The 15,439-nt window shown below is 40.5% G+C and overlaps 1 protein-coding gene and 1 pseudogene across 6 annotated transcripts in view; one reads left to right on the top strand and one right to left on the bottom strand.

The window, feature by feature from the left end:
• Positions 1 to 9,693, bottom strand: part of LOC126592578 (protein RTF1 homolog) — a 35,403-nt pseudogene extending 25,710 nt beyond the window's left edge.
• The window catches only part of LOC126592565 (disease resistance protein RPV1-like), a 94,561-nt gene that overhangs the window by 32,355 nt on the left and 46,767 nt on the right, over positions 1 to 15,439 (top strand). The gene's annotated exons all lie outside the window — the stretch shown is intronic.

The raw sequence follows: 15,439 nt of genomic DNA, 5'->3' as shown, positions 1-15,439 counted from the left end.
ACAAAGAAGCAATTTCTGGAATTATTAATTCATTATATATATGATCTCATGAATGGAATGCTACTACTTAGATGCGAGAACCAGTGACACCATATGCTCATATCAATTTCAAACTCCACAAATTGAAACACACAACACTCAAGATTGAAGTTAAGGGTTGTAACATGGCTTGGGGGTAATGGCTAACAAAGAAAGGATAGGAATAACAAACGTTCTTAAAGCGATTGCAAGCAAAGTAATGGAATCGACACTTGGAATTTACTTTAGAATGCAAAAATCAACATTTAAACACAAAGGGAAGATTCATGCAACACTTAGGGTCGAATTCAATGCTTTGGACCATTTCTTCAACAAACAACACTTTAGAGCTCTTTCTCATAAATTTTTCAACTCTTTTCACAACTTTTCTTCTTTTCATTCTATTTTCCACGAATTTTTCTTTTTCTTTTCCTTTTCTACCCGTGCCTTATGAAGGACTTTGGCACACACACACACAAGAATCACTTCCCCCACACTTGTTTTTCTGCAAGAGTTCAACAAAAGGAATTCCTTCTAAATTATGCTTTACTATGCTTCAAGAACAAGGGTATGGATGGTCCTAATCTAGGCTAGGTGAGGATAGTGTGGGTAACAAAGAACATAGGCAACACAAGGCTCAATGGGGTTAAACTTAAACACATAATGAACGGGATAGACTTTTTGGCTCTTGGCTCACTAAACAACTTCATCTTGAATATGTGTTATGCAAATCAATAGCATGCTTTATTTGAAATAGGCATGAGTTCTAACATTTGGAACTAAATGATGAAACACCTTCTAAGTAGCAACCAAGCAAAGAATAATGAGATCATGCAACGACTTTAGAAAACAAAAAAAATTGCACAGATTAATAACTCTTCAAATAAATGTTTAGGCCCAAGTCTTTCCAGGATGTAACGTTAGTTTGAGTTCCTTCTTTCAAGTATGTTACAAAAAAAAACTGATTTTTCCTTTTATGATTGCATGTGAATTCATAAATTATAACCACAACCAAGCATACACCAAAGAGCAAATCAAATTTTCATCCATGTTTATAACTCTCTTTAACAGTCATGTAATTAAAAACCAAATCCTCATCATTGTGTTGAAAGGTACCCTAAGACACAAATAAACATACAAAAACAACTCTTTTTGGGTTTTTCAAAACAATTTTTCAAATTTTTATGAGATTTTCGGATTTTTATGTCAAAACACACTGAAACACTCCAAAAAAGCTTGAAAACACTTAAAACAGCAAGGAACAACACTAGAAGTAATGGGTGATAAACTCCTACGAATTTCATGCAAAACAATGGTTACCCCCCCCCACACTTAAATCAAACATTGTCCTCAATGTTTCAAGCATAAACTCACACAAAAAACAAGCAAACAAACAAACAACGAATAAACATGACAAGTATGGCAAAGCAAAAACCAGACATAGTAGAGTTTAAGAACGCAAATCTGGTTTTGGAGATAGATGATCTTGTTGTCTTTCCACAGCTTTGATCTCGAACTGGTTTGGAATTCTGAGCGAGGAATATGAGAGTTCCTTGGTTTCAAATTAGACTCATTCTGCTGGGTTGATTTGATTGTGCAATCTGTATTATTCTCTGCTTGTTTCTTCTGCACGGCAGGCAGGCACGAGGTAGAGGTGTTGGTCTGTTTCTTTCTTCAATCTTTCCAAGTGCCCACCTCTTGCTTTCTTTCTCCTTGTCCCTAGCTGAGGATGAATTGGCAAATTGTCTCCACATGCTTCGAGGTATCATTTTCACTTCCCTTATCTGTTCCCCAGGCAGATGTGGTAGACGAAGAGGAAACATAAAATGATGAAGATGAGTACTCGAGAGCAAGGCTAGGTAAGCAATCAGGAAGGGGTTCCAGGCAGTCGGTTCCAGATCGGAAGATTGATACCAAGTGCTGGCTAATTGCTCTCTTTCTCTTTATCCCAAAACAACGACAAGGAGAAAGACAGGGAGAAAGCATGATATGAGATACTCTTGCTTTCAACCTTCATGATATGAAATACTTTTTCTTTGGATGAGTTGTTTGCAAAGGTACCCCAAGGAATAAGGAACACTGAGTGACTCGAGAGGGTTTGTTGGAAAGGCATTCTCGGAGAAGAAGAAGGGTTATGTATGTCTGCCTTGCAATGGAGGGTGAAGGGTGACATTTATAGGAATTAATAACCGGTATTATTCTTTCACTCTTGTCAGCAACCGTTGGATGATTTAATAGTAAACTTCACATGCTTTCTACTTCACAAGAGATCTTCGACAGATTGCCCGTAATTTCTGCAAGGCTGAGTGTGCATGTGGTTGGCGTTGACACGTCTGGAAAAGCAAGTGCCTCTTCAATATCTGGAATCGACGTTTTGACAAACTGCCCGTGATTTCCGCAAAGCTGACTCTGCATGTGACAGATGCTGACACGTCTAGAAAAGCGCTTCGACAAACTGCCCGTGATTTCCGCAAAGCTGACTCTGCATGTGACAAGTACGGACAAATCTGGAAAAGAAGATTGGTTGTGGTTTCTGAGCAAGCCCAGCTTTTGAGAAAGCTAGCGCCTCTTTGATTTTTGAGTTGGCCTCTTCGATCTCTGAAATCCCGTCGAGTGCAGAGGTTGCATGTGACAAGTGTGGATAAATCTGGAAAATAAGATTGGCCGTGGTTTCTAAGCAAGCCCAGCTTTTGAGAAAGCTAGCGCCTCTTTGATTTTTGAGTTGGCCTCTTCGATTTCTGAGCTCGCCTCTTCGATCTCTGAAATCCCATCGAGTGCTGATTTTTATAGAGGTACGCAGGATGTTCAAAGCACACTTGAATTTCTGCCTGTAGAAACTCCCTTCTTGCACTTCTACGATCTTGACTTGTCCGACCTCTTCTTTCTTTAACACCTCTGAAAATGTCTGGCCCCTCCGACCGTCGTTTTGACTTGAACCTTGGTGAAGAGGCAGTCCCGCCTTCTTCAGACAACATATGGCGCCCATCCTTCATATCCCCTACTGGTCCCCTTACTGTTGGGGATTCGGTGATGAAGAATGATATGACAGCTGCGGTGATGGCCAGGAACCTTGTCACTCCCAAAGATAACAGACTACTTGCCAAACGGTCTGATGAGTTGGCTGTTAAGAAGTCTATGGCTCTTAGTGTGCAGTGTGCGGGTTCTGTGTCCAACATGGCCCAACGCCTATTTGCTTGAACACGTCAAGTTGAATTGTTGGCGACTGAATTGATGAGTCTCAAATAGGAGATTAGAGGGCTCAAGCATGAGAATAAACAGTTGCACAAGCTCGCACACAACTATGCCACAAACATGAAGAGGAAAATTGACCAAATGCAGGAATCTGATGGTCAGATTTTACTTGATCATCGGAGGTTTGTGGGTTTGTTCCAACAACATTTGCCTTCGTCTTCTGGGGCTGTATCGCGTAGTGAAGCTCCAAATGATCAACCTCTAATACCTCATCCTTCTGTGGCCCTGCCGACTACTGAGACTTCTCCTAAGCAGCCTTTGTGAAGGCTCCCTCTTGTATTTATCTGCTTAATGTTCCTTTCTTTTTTATGAATGTAAAAATACCTTGCATAACTGTCAGTGTTTTCAAAAATAAACCCACACCAAAAACAATTAAACAAGCAACAAATAAAAATGACAATCATGGCAAAATAAGACTACAGAAAAGGGAAGATTTATAGAAACACAAAATTGATTGTGGAGCAATTCAAAAATCTTCTTTATTTGAATACATGGGTTGCCTCCCAATAAGCGCTTGCTTTAACATCTTGTAGCTGGACGATACCTCCAGTTAAGCTTGAATAGGACCCACGGTATGAAGTTGATCCTTGAATGGAAGGTGATACTTGACGTGATCCGGCAATGGTTTAAATTCTAGTGTAGGTGCCTGAATCATCAAAATCAGCAAGTTAGTATAAAATAAAATTGAAGTTGGAGAAAATGGCTTACTTGTTTGCTCCAACACAAACTCAATTACGAACACCACATCTTTGAAGGTTGCAGGGATATGGGACTTGGCCAGATTTGGTGTTTTGAGAGTTATGACTTTTCCCGTGTCATAAAATCCAACTTCTTTGGGAGTTTTCGTCTCAAGTGTATCTTCTTTGATGAATTGCAGACATTCCCCATCCAATTCTTGCTCTTGATTCTTTGGAAAGGTTCTGAAGATGCCTTTCTCACCCTCTTCTTCCTTGGATTGCATGATCCTGCAAGGAATAAGGACATTTGGTGAAACGGGGTTAGGACGAATTGAATTTAGACTTACCTTGGTTGTAGTGGACGGCATATAGGGCATATGAGGCTGCGGCAATGGTGGTTCTTTCCTTGCCGTGGCCTTGTTATTCTCCTCTTCTTCGAGCAGGAGTTGTTCATCCATGTTTTGGCTTGGTTTGGACGTCTTGGGTTCACCTCCAACTTCCATAGCACTTCCCAAAGTGATAGCATCATGGATTTCAAAATCTTCCTTCAAATTTTCAACAGTTGAGTTGGAGAGTTCACTTTGCTCTTGAATTTGTGCCGTGAACTCCATAATTTGCCCAAATTGCTTTTCCAATTCGTCGTTTTCTTGGCTTGATTTTGCACCTCTTTGTTTCGGTTTTCTACATCCTGGTTCAAAGAGGTGAGTAACTTATTAAACATATCATTATCCAAAGATGTACCTGAATTGAATTGGGCAGATTGTTGTGGTGGCTGTGATGGTTCATATGGCCAATGATAGAACTCATCTTCTTGCTGCCAATATCCATCTTGTTGGAATTGTTGCGGTTCTCCACACATGTAATCTGAATAATCTCTCCAATCCGAATTGTAAGCGTTGGAAAACATGTTGTACCCTGATTGGCTATGGCCTTGATAACCCCAAGCATCTTCATTCGTAGCGAATTGAGAACATTGATGAGTTGGATATCCTTACCCATAGGACACACCATCTGTAGGGACACTTTGCATTGTGGTCCCTTCGGCATATTATGACAATTGAGAAGTAAGTTTTGCCAATTGAGCTTGAATGGTAGCAAAATCCATGTCTTACTTCTCTAGTACTTGAAATCAAGGAAACAAAACTAAATCAAATATCATAAGTAAAAATAAAAGACACAAATAGAAACAAAGTCAGTAACTAAAACAAAAAAAAACATGAAAAAGAAACAACGGGGGATTAGCAAAGTTGCTAATCCCCGGCAACGGCGCCAAAATTTGATGCAAAAATTAACTTAACACACAAATTAAACCCTCTTGTATCAATTGTAGTATAAATGAAAGTAGTGATCGTTCTGGACCGGGGATTAGGAGGGCTTGCTAATAACCTCTAAACTGACTTAAAAACATATAAACAAAGTTAAAAACACTAAACTAAGAATGACTTTGGACGAAAATTGGTTTTAACTTAACTCAAAACACTTAAAAACACAATCTAAAACAAGTACTAACTAATTAGACACTCTAAAGTAAAGGGGGATTTGGTTTTGGATGAATTTAAGTAAAAACAAGTAACTAAAGACTTAAAACAGATTTTGGACGAATTTGGTGATTTGAATGGATGATGGGCTAGCTAGAAGGTCTTTCTCCACACATGACACACTTGCATATAAAACGATTTCCAGTTGCTTTTCAATAAACCATGAACCTCAACACCCCTGATTAATTAGGTACGCTTAAATTAATCCTCATATTTTCCTAATTTCATTGAATTGGATGATTGCATACAACAACCCAAAGCATTCCCCACAAGTTCCCTACATGAATTGCATAATAGAGATACAAGCAAGAATAATTAAGTTCTATGAAAATCATAAGCATTGACAAAACACTTGTAACTATGAATTGCATGAAACTTATGCCAAGAATTTACTTAACACGGTTGTGACGAACAATCTTTACTACTTGTGAATATAAGTTCATAACGATTAGGTGAAACTCCCTTATATCCTAGCATCATATTTATGCATGGAAATTAAGCGTCCACTCTCAACCAACATACACAAATCAGTTTTAATTCAAATGGATAAGTAAATTGAATTCACAACTTATGAATCACAACTGAAAGTAGTCAAATCATATTGCAAGCATGAACATGGTTTCGAATTCCCCCCTAGCTAAAGGAGGTTTAGTTTCTCATACTTACAAAGCAAAGATAAACAAATTTAGACATTCAAAACAAAAGAAAGAAAACACCTAAAAATGCTCCAACAATCCAACTTGAATGGCAAGCACGTCCAAGGGTCTTCCTTCTTCTCTTTGTTGTGGCACAATGTGTGGTTTGATGGATGAGTGGTAAATTATGGTGGTGGATGGATATAGGTGAGTTATGGTGAAGGGTGGATGGGTGGATTGTGTTCTCTTTGGTTTTATTCTCCCTTGTTATGGTGAATGGTGGATGTTTTTATTAGGGCTGGGCAAACGGGTCCTGGACCCGCGGGTAGGGGCGGGTAATGCGGGTACGGGGCGGGTACGGGGCGGGTACAGATATTGTAAATTCAAAAGGGGGCGGGGCGGGGCGGGTACATGTAAATAACGGGGCGGGGCGGGTACAGAAATGGGAAAATACGGGCCCCCGGCCCGGACCGTTGATTCCTACCTTGATTTCCTACGTTGATTTCCTACCATTGATTTCACCTTCTCTCTCTTTCTCTCTCTCTCTCTCTTATTCTTGTCCGAGACTCCCAAGACTTTCATTCTCAGACTCACTTCCTCAACTTTCCATTCTCTCGATCTCTCATCCTTCGATCTCTCCTCCTTGAATCTCCTTCAACCTTCCAACATGCAAAATCTCCTTGAATCTGCTTTATCGCCGCCACCATCATCATCAGACCTCGATCTAGGGTTTACACTGAGGCTTCGCCGTCGATGAGCTAGGGTACCGCGAGGTGGGACTGAGAACTAGGGTTTACACTGAGGCGGTGTCGGCGATGCTTGAATCCGACGACAATTGATCCATTTCTCTCTCAATTTGTCTGATTCGTTCTGTCAGAGTCCTCTCGAGTCCTCCACTCAATTTGTCAGGACGACGCTTATCTCTCCAGATCGACGATGGACCTGAGGGATAGTAGAGATAGAAGATGGACGATGATGGCGCGACGACGATAGCGAGCTCGTCGATGATGGTGGGCTCCAGATCGACGAAGATGACGGGACAACCACCACCCACCACCACTATCGCCGGCGCGACAACCACCACCCACCACCACTATCGAGGACAGTATCATCCTTGCGAGTTCTGGGTTCTGTTATGTTTTTTTTTTCCTGTTTATATGTTGATTGTTGTTTCTTTTCAATTTTGATGTTTTGATCATTGTTTGGTGGTTGGTTTTGTCTGTGTGCATGATTAAAGGGGTTTGATTTGTTGTTTTTGCATCTGGGCTTTCATTTATTGCTTGCTGTGCAGCTGTGCTGCTTATTCTCGTATGTGGTGGGGAAGACGACCTCAACGAGGTCGTCCCTTCTATGGCTAAAAGAAAAAATGGGTACCCGTGGACCCGCCCGAACCGGCCCGTTTTAACCGGGCCAGGTAATGTCCGGTTCCTATACAAGAAAATCCAATCCCCGCCCCGTCCCGGCCCGTTTCGTTTAAGCTCCGGTTCCTACAAACTTAGGTTCGGCCCGGCTCGCCCCGGCCCGTGCCCAGCCCTAGTTTTTATAGGCTAGGGAGAGAAGTGTATGGAGTGGTAATTAGTGGATGTAATGGGTGTAGTGGGTGAGTGTTGTTGGGTGGTTAAAATGAGTGGATGTAGTGGTAGGTGAATGTGTTAGGTGGTTGTAATGAGTGGATGTAATGGGTGTAGTGGGTGGATGTTTGGTAATGAGTAGTGTTTGGTAATAAGTGAATGTAATGGGTGTAGTGGATGGATGTTTGATAATGAGTGGATGTAATGGGTGTAGTGGGTGAGTGTTGTGGTAATGAGTGGATGTAATGGGTGTAGTGGATGAGTGTTTGGTAATGAGTGGATGTAATGAGTGTAGTGGGTGGATGTTTGGTAATGAGTGGATGTAGTGGGTGTAGTGGATGAGTGTTTGGTAATGAATGGATGTAATGGGTGTAGTGGATGGATGTTTGGAGTTATAGGTCAACATACTTGCACACACACATGTTGATTTCTAGCCTTCATATCTTCAAAAACGTCCATCCTCATGTCTCCATGCTTGCACTATCCAATATTGGCTAAAAAATGCTCTAAAATGCTCCAAAATGCACTTTCTTGCCAACTTTGTTATTATGACCTACAAACACACGAAAATAGCTTAAAATACATAATTAACTAAGAAATAACAACACAAATGCACAAGAACAAGCTAACTAAGTCGCATAAATATGCTCCTATCAAGAAGCTATGGGTGTGTGTAATCACGGTGCAAGAGAAAAAGAGAGGGATGAGAGGGTTTTCAAGTGACCGAGGGATAGAGAGTACAAAGATAGAAAGAGAAGTCCCGAGGCTTACCGATCGTCGAAGCAACGAGGAACTCGCCGGAGTGTTTTCGGGGTTCCACTGTCCTAGCTACGCCGAGAGAATGAGAGAGATAGAGTGTGAGTGCAGAGAATGGAAGAAAGAAAGAGAGAGAATGAAGTCACGGGGGTAGGGATCAGAAACAGAAAAGAAAGGGAGAGTTGAGGTACTACCACGTGGCAGCTCCATTGGGTAAAGGAATATGGACTAAATTGATAATTTCATAAACCTTTTGGGGAATAACAAAATTATACACATAATTGGGGGTTGGGGTGTTACAGTGAGTGTCGGTTTTTCCCCGATGAACTTGTTCTTCCCGCAGCCTCTAAGAGCAAATTTTCTAATTCTGCCATTATCCGATGTCCCTTCCAATATGTTTTGGTGTTTTACTCGCGTTCCTGAATAACTCATAAAGTCAGCATACGAAAAGAAGACAAAATCATCAACATATTATTTCCATCTGTTGGTTCAAAACTACTTCAACTTGATAATAAACACATTAGTTTGTAACAAAAAATTTGAAACCTAAAAATTCTAATCTGCTACTAACAATTTTGCTGACGGCTAATAATTCACAATTTCACACAAAAGAAACACAAGATATATCGAGATGCTCGGCTTCATCCTCTGTGAACCCATCTAAGTCATTTCTTGAAAACAAATTCCACAAAAACATCTCCTTTCAACCCTAATACTGTATATGGAACACCCATTGCTTAAACTCCCTAAATTCCCAGCTCAAAACCAACTCGCAGAATGGCAACAAATCAAAAAATTTCCCCAAAAAAAAAACCTCCTTTCAACCCTAAGACCGTACATGGAAAATCCACTTCCTTAATTCTCAAAATTTCCAGCTCAAAACCAAACCCAAGACACTGGCAACGAGTCGAAAAACTTCTCAAAAACAATATCCCCTTTCAAACCATAGGACTATATTGAACACCCATTGCTTAAATTCCCAAAATTTCCAACTCAAACAACCAAATCCCAGAATTACAACTTCTGAATTTCAGACAATAATAATCCTTAATCTCTGCATATTACAGCAGATCTCGCTCAAAACCCAAAAGGGTATTTAGTATTTACTGATTTTAATTCTTAAAACCAACCTAAAAAAACAAAATATCTCAGCAAACAATACAAAGAAAGTTGTCAAATTTCTGGTATTCGAACAAACAAAGGGCAACAACAACAAGAATAAATCAATCACCTGAAAAAATCTGAGTGCTTCAGCGGTCAGATCTATCCGTATAATCCAACTGCGGCAGAAAAAAGCATGAAAGGCGCTGAATTTAAAGAGCTTGCAAAATTTGAAACAGTTCTGCCTGTTTTAGGAAAGTTAATCAACTCGCTGAGTCGACTCTTCGATATTTTTTTGGTTTTTAAGAAACTGCATGGAAACGACATGGCGTTTAGAATTAATATTGTCGATGAGTGGCGTCCGTTTGGACGATTGGACAATAAGCGATTACAGAGCATTAAAGTAATAGATAATAATAGAGCTCAAACTCAGATTTTTAAAAGTATTTGAAATTCTATTTTATCGCAATTAATTTATTATTTGAAATTTTGAAATCATATTAAGCACGGTTTGTGGTACATGATTTAGTAAGGCGGGTTGGATACGTTGGAACCACAAAGAAAGAAAGGAATATGCTACCTTTAGCTAGTTCTTATAAGTCAACACCTCATTTTTTGTCATGTAACATGATTGATGAAAGGATAAAGTATAAAGGCATCTTCTGATTATTAAGACGTCTTAAACTTAATCTTGTATACTTACAGGATAATTTTTATTCTTGTTCTCTAAATCAAATAAAACCGATGTAAACGTAGTTACATTAGTTAGATATTTAGAATGGATATGCACATTTTATACACCTGAATTCAAATTTTATCCACAGATTATATTAGTTTAATCTTGTAACTAATTGATTATATTAAAAAAAATTCAAACGTATTCTATTTTTATGGATTCATTATCATAATGATTTTGACGTGAAAACAGAATGTCGGATTTTGATTATATGACGCCCTCCTCTTCTTTTTAAGTGGACTTGGAACGGGCAATCGACCTCACTTAATGAAATAAGATTTTGTTATTTGTATTCTATTTTTATTGTCGAGTTTGTAGTAAGTTTGTCATACATTTTCTGTGACACGCCCCAACCCTGATATTCCATGAATACCAGGATAGACACATGTTGGCCGACACCCGAGGGTGACGAAAGCCATTAATTGATACAAAAGCTAAGAATAAGAAATAAATAAGGGTTATGAATTTAAAATACAATGAGTTAATAATTTAGGAACGTGTTCAGAGCATACAACTAAACTTATTCACTAAAAAGAATTAAGATAAAATTGAATGAATAAAGAAGTGGGTCCTACATCAAGAGGATTCAAAGATGCTGCAGCGGAAGTGTCTTGATGCCAGGATTAGGTGCCTTGATCCTAAGTCCTGAATGAGGGCGCAAAACAAAGGTGAGTGGACCAAGTTCATATATATATAAAATAATAATAAAACAGTTATCAATGTACTAACCCCCACAGTTTATATATAATGAAAACTACTAGCATAATAAGTGATGGATTTAATAAAAATCCTAGCATGCCAAAATATCTCAAAAGACATATCGCGGAAATCAAACAATAAACGTCTCAAAGATCGTCTCGTAAACGCAGTGTGCTGCTAGAAAGATCACTGAATAAATATAACTCTCAGCCCAATGCATGCTCCGTGGTTTCTGCGCCCGTAGCCAGAGATTACCAACTCCCGGCCTAAATGCCAACACCAGATCCTTGCCCCAGGTGGCATAGTATCCTCTAGGTACGCCTCTCATAAATAACCACTTCATAGTATAAAGTCATCCATCGTCTATACTATAAAGAGGGGTTTCTAAAACATATTCTAGCATCCTATCGTCATCCATCAGATAGTCTACCAGTTCATGGTTTTTATAGAAAATACAATATATTAAAATATAGCTCAATATAGGCTAACAATTAATTCCTCACCAAAAACACGAGACGAAAATCAATAAATTCAGTAAACAGGCTTAACATAAATCAAATCATAAATTTGTAGGCATGCTAATCATTTATGCAATTAAAATATAAAATCATGTAATTTTAGAAGGGGTCCACTCACAGTTCTTAGTCGCCAAAAGCTGCGCCACTAGCGAAGACGAAAACGTCACAATAATTGCCCCTAAGCACATAAAGAGTTCAATAAATAAAACAATATAATAGAATTTGAATTTGGGAAAACGGACATTGGAAACGGATTCAGAACGTTGAATTACCCTAAGAAGGGTCCCGGACGAAAACCCGAAAAGTCAACCCTAAAGTCAACGTTGACCGAGGGTCAACGATCAAACTAGATCAAACGGGTTTTAGGCTTGAATCCGGATTAGGGTTTAGGTTAAATAGGATTAGGATCTATTAAGTTTTGGGTTTTGGGTCCTAAGGTTTGTGGTTAAAAAGGGTTAGGGTGAAAAGGGGTGGTTTGGGCTTAGGCCCAAACCCATACATAACACACACACACTCACACTCACACACACACACATCACACACACATACTACACAAACACACACATCACACACACACACACACACACATATACTACACAAACACACCCACACACACACTCATGGCCCAAAGGCCTCACAACCAAAAGGGTTGGGCTCGGCAGGGAAGGCCCAAAGGCCTTGGGTTTGGTGGGTCGCCGGATCCAATGGGAGAGAAAGCCGGAAATCCACACCCACTTTAAATGGCCATAACTTTGACATTACTCAACGAAATCAAGTGAAATAAGAACAAAAGTTGTAACCCTCGAAGAGACGAAGAGAATGGTACCTCACATGATGTCTAACTCGCCGTGGTTTGGCCGGAAAATACCTCGAAATTCTCGGAGGTCGCCGGAAACTGGGTAAGATTTAAATGAGTATAACTTCTTCAATACTCAACAAAATTGAGTGAAACAAAAAGGAAAGTTGTAGTTCTCAGCGAGACGAAGAGATTGATACCTTGTACGCCGGCCAAATCGTTGTATTTTTCCTCAAAAGTGGCGGTCAGCGGCGGAGGTTCCTTTTCTCTGCTTTCACCAATCTCGCTGCGACGGAAGAGAGACCAGAGCAATGCTTGATGATGATGATGTTCTCGAGTAGAGTAGTTGCAGGTGTGGGTGCTCTCGGATGTGGGTCGAAAGGTGAGAGATCGGGGAGTAAGGAAGAGAAGATTTCGAGAGAGAGAGAGAAGGGGGAGAACACAGGAAAGGGCAGAGAGTAGAAAGACCGAGGGAAAAATAAAAAGGGGTGGGCCCCTTGTGTAACAACCACCCCCAACATATGTATTATTCGCAATTTCACCCTAAGCTGACACGTGTCAACCATCTCAACTCTCTCCCTTTTTCCCTTTTTCTGTCCCCCACCCCCGTGACCTCTCTCTTCTTCATCTCTTTCCCGTATCTCTCTCCATTTTTCTCTGCAACTCTCTCCCTCTCACCCGTGTTCTCCCTCCCTACACCCTCATCTCCCTCATCATCAACACCATCAGTTTTCCCTCTCTCTCCCGCCGCTGCAAGTCACGGCATAAACCCGAGGAAAAGCTCCGGCGAGTCTCCGTCACACTCGACATGGGTAGGTCTCGAAAAACACTCCAAATACTTCTCTTTTCATCCCTATAGTTCTTTTCTGACCCCGTGGTTGTGTTTTTGGACGTCAAACCATGAAGAAACACGTCGGGGAGACTTCCCTGGATTTCTGACGAGAAATGGACGCCTTTTCGGGGCCATTTCCGGCCAAAAAACGGCGAGTTGGCCGGCATGCAAGGTATAAATCTCTTCTTCTTGTCGAGTAGTACAACTTTTCTTTTTGTTTCACTCCATTTCGTTGAGTATTGAAGAAGTTATACTCATTTGAATCTTACCCAGTTTCCGGCGAGTCCGATGGCTTTCGAGGTGTTTTCCGGCCAAACCACGGTGAAGTAGACGTCGTGTGAGATACCATTCTCTTCGCCTCTTCAAGGGCTACAACTTTCATTCTTGTTTCACTTGATTTCGTTATGTATTGACAAAGTTATGGCCGTTTAAAATGAATGTGGATTTCCGGCCGAAATTCCGATTTTCTCTCCCATTGGGTCCGGACCAAACCCAAAGGCCTCGGGCCTTATTTTGAAGGGCCTTGGGCCGGTATCCTTTAAAGGGCTTAAAGCCCTGTCCTTTAATGAGGCATTAGGGCCTTTGTGAAGTGTTGTGAGGGCTGCCCTAGTGCAGCCCGTGTGTGTTCTAAAAATCCCCGCCTAGCGCCGCCTAGGCCCCACCTAGGCGCTAGGCCCCATCCCACCGCCCCGATTAATGCCTAGGCCCCAGCCCACCGCCTAGACCACCTAGGCACCCGCCTAGCCCGCCTAGGCACCCGCCTAGACCCGCCTAGGTTGCAACTCACTTAGACAAAAAATACATAACTTTCATTTTGCATTTTGTTTTTTTCCAATAAATTGTAAGAAACTTGTTGCATACTTGAATGAACAAACATTATATCCTTATTTCACATGTTTTCATTATGTTCCAATACTTCATGATATATATGCATTTTATTTTGTAGTTTATGATGAAATTATATATATTTCAAGTAGAAGCAGACACTTATTTACCTAAAATATGATAGATTTACTTAAATCCGCCTAGTCCGCCTAGGCGCCTAGGCGCTAGGCCCCAGCACGCCGCCCGACTAGCGCCTAGTGACTTTTAGAACCTTGGTTTTAGGGTGTGTGTATGTTTAGGCGTGTGTATGTGTGTGTTTAAGTGTGTGTGTGCGTGTGTGTATATGCATGCCATGCATGCATGTGCATGTCGTGCATGTGTGTGTGGGTTTGTGGTGTGTGTGTGTTTGGGCTTAAGCCCAAACCACCATATGTTCACCCTAAAGCCTTTTAACCCAAAACCTTAGAATCCTAAAACCTATTAGGGCCTAACCCATCCAAACCAATTCCCTATTTTATTTATTTCAAACCCAAATCTTTTAGAAACTCCTTTTATTTATTTATTACATTTTTGTGCTTAGATAAAGTTGCTAGTGGGGAAATTCTTAATCCTTACCTGCGCGACTCTTCTGCTAAGGAATATTTGTGAGTGGACCCTTTCTAAAATTACATGATTTTATGAATTAATTGCATAAATGATTAGCATGCCTACGAATTTATGAATTGATTTATGTTAAGCCTGTTTATGGAATTTATTGATTTCGTCTCGTGTTTTTAGTGAGGAATTAAACGTTAGCCTATTTTGAGCTATATTTTAATATATCGTATTTTCTATAAAAACCACGATCTGGTAGACTATCTGATGGATGACGATAGGATGCTAGAACGTGTTTTAGAAACCCCTCTTTATAGTATAGACGATTGATGACATTATACTATGAAGTGGTTATTTATGAGAGACGTAACTATTTGTGCGTACCTAGAGGACACTATGCCGCCTGGGGCGAGGATCTGGTGTTGGCATTTAGGCCGGGAGAAATAATCCCTAGCTACGGGCTGAGGGACATGGAACAGGTATTGGGGCGGGAGTTGTTAATCTCTGGCTACGGGCGCAAAGACCACGAAGCAGGCATTGGGCCGGGAGTTATATTTATTCGGTGATCCTTCTAGCAACACACCGCATTTACGAGACGATCTATTATACGTTTACTATTTTGATTTCCGCGATGTGGTTCCGCGATATGACTTTTGAGATATTTTTGGCATGCTAGGATTTTGATTAAATCCATCACTTATTATGCTAGTAGTTTTCATTATATAAATTGTGGGGTTAGTACATTGATAACTGTTTTATTATTATTATATATATGAACTTAGTCCACTCACCTTTGTTTTGCGCCCCCATTCAGGACTTAGGATCAAGGCACCTAATCCCGGCGTCAAAACACTTCCGCAGCAGCATGTTTAAATCCTCTTGATGTATGAC

This window comes from Malus sylvestris, chromosome 12 (assembly GCF_916048215.2).
Source record: "Malus sylvestris chromosome 12, drMalSylv7.2, whole genome shotgun sequence".
Lineage (NCBI taxonomy): Eukaryota > Viridiplantae > Streptophyta > Magnoliopsida > Rosales > Rosaceae > Malus > Malus sylvestris.
Note: the sequence above shows the minus strand (reverse complement) of the source record. Positions and strands in the feature narration are given on the sequence as shown.